This window comes from Octodon degus, unplaced genomic scaffold, assembly GCF_000260255.1.
Source record: "Octodon degus isolate 3935 unplaced genomic scaffold, OctDeg1.0 scaffold00091, whole genome shotgun sequence".
In the NCBI taxonomy this organism is placed as follows: Eukaryota; Metazoa; Chordata; class Mammalia; order Rodentia; family Octodontidae; genus Octodon; species Octodon degus.
Genome location: NW_004524667.1, coordinates 4,275,101 through 4,281,377, shown reverse-complemented (window position 1 = coordinate 4,281,377; position 6,277 = coordinate 4,275,101). Strand labels below are relative to the sequence as shown.

Sequence of the window (6,277 nt, the reverse complement as noted above, 5' to 3'; positions counted from 1 at the left end):
GTATTCCTTCCCTCTAGTCCATTTCTTCTTCTTTTTCTCTGGCTTTCTTGCTCAATAGTGAGGTCTGTACCTGCAAAACAGGATGTTCCATTTTTAAACAACTCTAATGAAACCTTAAACTGCAGCGGAATGTGCCCAAGGGTAATGCCTACAGTCATTCTCTCCGGTCAGGAAGAACAAAGAATGATCTCCAGTTATGGTCAATTAGAATCCTCAGATTATTTGGACATGAACAGCTGTCAAGCCCCATGATGTAGTTTTGTACCATGGAATGGGTTTGCAAACGTGTACGCACTGTTTTGCATTCTTATCAGTAACATTTTACACGGCTGGGCTTTCCCAGAGTTCTAGTCCGTCAGTTGTCAAAAGTTCAGATTCTCTGAACAGCAGTCATTCTAATGAGTAAGCCATAAAACTCAGAGGCCTATGAGGGGTCCTCATGGAAGGAGTACTGGAAAGTGCTCAGCCCACTGCCTTGCCCACGGTGGGCTGTGCTCCTCTGCCTTGAATGTTCTGTCAGACATTCAGATGCAGGCTTGTCATCAGTCAGCCTCCAAGTACAATGAAAGCCATAGTGAACAATTCAATTTTAAAACTCTACTGAAGTATGTAAAAGGGCCTAGGTTCAATCCTCAGCACTGTAGCGTCTGATAAATTCTGTTGGCTTTGGAATAGAAGGAGAGGGAAAAGTTTAGGCTGATTGCTGTATCAGTTAATGTTCTTTGTTGCAAACAGTACATTTTATTATGCTGTTTTAACCAAAACTACTTTGTTAACTACTTAACAGTTTACGCTAAGCATCACTGGGGCCGTGTTTTGCTTACATCTTATCTTGAGCATTCTTTGAGCAGGTGTCATTTCAGCCAGTCAATTCTTATACTGAATAAATTTAATAAAATTGTAAAAAAAAAAAAAAAACCTTCTATTGCAGTAAATGATGTAGTGTCATTAATCTCCCTCACAATACTGCCTCTTCCAGCATGCTTATTCCACCGTTCTTGCCACTGCCTGAAGCAGCTCTGAAAGTCTTCTTAAGAGGTGTCTGTATTGTGCTGTCATAAGCCGCCTTCCTGTCAGGTTTACTTTTCACAGTCATTTTGACTTTAGAGCACAGCCAGACGCTGCACAGCGTCAGATTCAGTGACTATGCAGGGTTTGGAGCATAGCGATGTGTTTGCGAGCCTGCCTTTCCACTGGATGGGAGTTTGGGGCAGTATTTACTGTGTTTTCTTAATCACACTTCATAAAGATACCAAAGAACACTTGTAGAACTGCTTGAGCAAGTGGTAAGAATGACAGAACAAGTTTGCCTAATGTGAAGTTGAGTACTACGAAGAGGATTTGTGATGACGTGTGTTTACTATAACGAAACTGTCAAAACTTAAGCATGTTTCATAGGTTTCAATCACATCTGGTGCCTTTGAAGAGCGGCTCACCCTGGGCCATCTTCACAAGTCTTTATCACTCTATTTTTTTTATTTCCTTCATCACATGTAGCATTCTTCAGAGGCATTTTGTTACATATTTGCTCTCCTGTGTGTTGCTTGCCTTCCTGTGGTACTAAGAACCAGGGCTTTCCTGTTTTGAGCGCTGTTTTCTTGCTCGAGTATTACTAGCGCACAGCTGGTGTTGAATACATAGCTAATGAATTAGTGAATGCTTGGTTTATTGATGAAAAGTAAACATAAGTACTTAAAATACCTCATTGTACCAATAAGTAACAATTAAAACACTCAAAGTTTTCTGTAGAGCAAAATAGAATTTTCTGATCTTCCATACAAGAAAACGTCAACATTTTTTCAGGTATATTTATTTATATGTATAACCACCTAGAAGCACTCCAATTTATCTAAGTAGAGGCCAAATGAGTTTGGATACATGACAAGATGGACTCCAAGTTAATTTCAGAGACATGAATAGAATCATAGGATCTCAGAATTGTGCAGATTGAGCATAGAATCAGAACTCAAAAGCCCAACGGGCTTCTACCATTACCACACTGCAAAGCAAAAATATTTACCAAGCAAATGTGGTACATTTTATATTCTGCAAAACAGATAAGCAAATAACTAGTTGTCATAGGTCTTATGATAGCTTTCTTTCTTTCTGTCTGTCTGTCTTTCTTTGTTTGTACCAGGGAATCAAACTCAGGACCTTGCACTTGCCAGGCAAGCACTTATTCCACTGAGCTATCTCCCCAGTGCCATAGGTCTTCATTATTTCTGCTATGGAAACATCTTAAATAATGTCTTGATAACTAAAATGTCCTTCTGCTATTGTAATGATAATCATGAAGTAATACAGGGTTTAACTGCATCCCTATTATACATCAGTGGGATACAATGTAACCTTTCCAATGTTGCATCCGTAGGATTCTATTTGAAATAACTCTCCATTACAAAGATCACTGGAAGACTGATACAAAGTTAAGCAAAGAACTGACTAGACTGCTCATCAGAGAAAAACTGAAGAGTAAGATTAAAAAATAGGTCAGGGAAGACTCTATATCCATAGTACTTTCTCTCTCAAGACTTCATGAGATCTCATGTGCTTTCCTATTTTTACACTGTTACACTTTAAATTGGATAGAAAGTTTCTATATTTTTACTCTTCTAAAATAAAGAATAAAATGTCTTTATGTTTTCTTTAGAAGCTGGATTAAGTGTAATAAATTGAGTAATTTGTATTAAATTTTAAAAATACTATCAGTCTAGTAATTAGTTTTGGAAACTTATCTATTCCATTAATAAGTATATGAAATTAAAGATATGAAATACATTCACTCATAAGTAAAATAAAAATGGTTAATGTTTGCAATAGGGTATGATGAGTATCTTAATTGCACAAGAGACCATTTTCAGACAATTCTGTTTAAAAGAACAGTCTTGTGAGAACTATCTCACGTAATCGGTGCATTCATTGCCATTAGGACTCAAATGATTCTGAGGACCTGAGCTTGCAAAACTCCTTTTCTCAGGCATGAAAATTTAAATTCTTAGGTTAGCAAAGATGTTTCTGGCAACAAAAAGACTGATTTCTTTTTACCATTAGAACTATACAAAAATAGATCTCAGGGACTGATAGATTTGAGGAGATAAGAATAGAGTTGTGTAGCTAGAATGTCAAGTTGTTCCAAGATATTGATTCCATGCAGTTTCACAGAGATCATTCATCAGAAGAAGAAAAGAAGTCCAGATTATTTAGTCAGTCTCAGGTACAGAGGCTGAACATCTCAGGGAACAGTGTCCAGGGAGGGACGGGAGGCTCATCTGCAGTTCTTACCTTCAGTCAAGAGTCATAGTATGAACTTCCCTGGGAGAATTGGGCTGTGGTTGTATATAAAAGACCTGTGGAAATGCTAATGGGACTCTTGTCCTGGAACAGAATACTTATGGACATTCTAGGCTAAAGATTTGGTGGTTGATAAAATGCATGTATTTATTTTAATGTGATCCTGTTTACAGTCACAGGCTAGATATACCTGAGGCATTTAAGTTGCAAACAAAACATACCAACAATTGTCATCAACAGATCAAATGCATAATTACCAATATCAATAACATTGGTAACTATTACAAAATGCAATGGAAGATACAAGAGATGGTAGTGATTAGACATTCAGGTTTGAAATTAGATGGGATTACAGGCTGTGTTACCATTTTTGGCCTTGTGTTGCTATTTGTTTCCTATGCTAATTATCACTTCCTTACAAGTTCAAATATTTGCTTTTAGATTTTAAGCACACGTGAAGATTTTACAAATCTTACAAATTTGTGAAACTGACCTAGAGAATATATATCACTAAGTAATAAGCAAATGAAAATTTTTTATTATGTAGCATAATTTAAGCCCTGAAATTTTAGGCTGTTATAATTTGCTACCATTTTGTACAATAGAAAAGTTTGGCATAATTCATGAGCTTGAGAATGAATAATAACTGGTAACAATTACATTAAAATTCATTTTAATTCCAATGTCTACTAGATAAAAAGCAAAACAATGAGTGAATCAGTATTTCATTGTAGTCATTTATTATTAAAACTGAATGAGTAGTCAGGCAGCAACAGAAATTAACTTAGTAAAATGCATTTCACCTCATGGAAGCTGAAGAATCTCTTGCTTAAAACAAATAAAAAGCACGTGGGTATTATGAGTTATATCTAGATGTGCCCCTAAAGCCTCATGCACTCACATATAGGGTTACTGCATAGCAGCTGGATCTTGGGGGATAGCACTTATTAGTGGACTACTCCATTGATGAATCTACAGCGAAATATGAGGAAGTGAGTTGTTGGGGGAGGAGCCTGCAAAGTAGGTGTCCCTTCCTCCTTGCTTGACATCTCTTTCTCCTGGTCTCTCTCTGTGTCACTGTCTCTCATTCTCACGCTCTCTACTTCCTGCCTGCCTGCTATGCCACGGTATGGTTCTTTTTGGTCATGCCATCCTGCCCTGGAGCCAGGCAACTACGGACAAACTGTGAGCCAAAAGAAATTTTCCTCCTTAGAGTATAGATGTCAGGCATTATGGCCCAGCAGTGAGAACGCAATTAAGAAAGTGGGGCAGGGCCGGCCAGATAGGTCAGTGGACTGAAGTGCCTGCTTAGGCAGAATGCAGGTGCCAGGGTTCGATCCCCAGTGTGTAGGACCGGCCCCGCCCCCGGGGCGCGCTGAGACGGTGTTAGAGACTGGGCATAGGGGCGCCCGCCTGTAATCCCAGCGCTTGGGAAGCTGAACACAGGAGAATCACTACGAGTCTGATCTACGTAGTGAGACCCTGTAGACCTTGTCCTAAATACAAAAAACAAGAGAGAGAGAGAGAGAGAGAGAGAGAGAGAGAGAGAGAGAGAGAGAGAGAAGAAAATGGGGCTAGACAAGCAACAAATTTCACCTAATAATCACAGGTAGGTGCCCATCTGTGCTTGGTCGCACCATCATGCCTAAACATTGGGGATTTCAGGCTGTGACTACTTCTAGCTTTATTTGGCTGAAAGGTAAGTAATATGTGCATGCCTTTTGCTTCAGGTGAAAACTGTGAGAGAACAAAATTAAAACCTACCTCCCACATCCCAGAATTTCTCCTTAAATCCCTATTTATATTAAATTAATATATATGCAAGATATTGTACTCTCTTAATAATGGAAGAGATATCAGGTACACTTTTTACTCAATGGCTGTAATTATTCTAAATAGTAGCCTATGGTCCATTATCATATGTGGAATGTTTTTTTTAGTTCAAAACTGGCATTAAGATCTAATGACTGCAATAATTCATTCTAAATCTACTTATGCTTCAGTTCTTTTTATTTTTAACTATGACGCTTAACAATTTGTGCTTGTGATCATAACCTTACAAATATCCATTATCACTCCACCACGCCCAGCTGCGTTTTATAAATAAGTGGGTAGAGGATGTTGAATTGTCAACAAAAAATACAATAATGTTCACTCAATATTCTGCTTCTTGCAAAAAACACCATTTATTTTGAAGTAGCTCTATTTTAAATTGATGTCATCTTTCCAAGTAGATAGAACCCCATTTCACTTCCAGTTGCACCCTAACTCAGGCTGGTTTTGCTCTCATTTCATTTTTTCCTGGCTGGCAGCAGGACTGGGAGGGTTTGTTCCTGTCTCTTTTTGTTGTATGCGTTCTGCAGAGTGGCAATAAATGGATTTTAGTGCAGTTCAGAGGGCTGTGGGCAGGATGAGAATGGGAGCAACATCTCGTGATGCTTCCTGTCAGCCACCTCCATGCTGTCCAGAGAGCTCAGACTGCTCCACCTGGGACCCTGCCCAGGCCTGTCCTAAGCCTAGTTCTTCTCAGTCCTAGTCAAAACTGAGATTTGTTTGGAAGACCATGCACAATAGGAAAGAAAACAGTATGAAAAGCAGTGCTTAAAGACAACATTCATTAAGCCTGACAGCCTGAAAGGTGCAAATGTCAACTATTGTACATATATTTAATCATTCACTATGCATTAAAGAATAACATATAGAGGGGGTCAGGGAGATAGCTCAGGGGAATAAGTGCTTTCCTGGCAAGCACAAGGTTCTTAGTTTGATCCCTGGTACCACCAAAAACAAACAAAAACAAAGAATAACATACAGGATGCATAACTCAGCCAACATGTACGTAATTTTACAAACTTTTTTTTTGGGGGGGGCATGGGGGATTGAACTCAGGACCTTACACTGGCCAGGCAAGCACTTATTCCACTGAGCTATCTCCCTGGCTCTACAAACGTATTCGTAAAGGTTGCATTTGCCACATGCACAACCA

At 38.8% G+C, this 6,277-nt stretch overlaps 1 protein-coding gene across 2 annotated transcripts in view; it reads right to left on the bottom strand.

Annotated features, from left to right (window-relative positions):
• The window catches only part of CUNH8orf34 (chromosome unknown C8orf34 homolog), a 154,489-nt gene that overhangs the window by 93,373 nt on the left and 54,839 nt on the right, over positions 1-6,277 (bottom strand). The gene's annotated exons all lie outside the window — the stretch shown is intronic.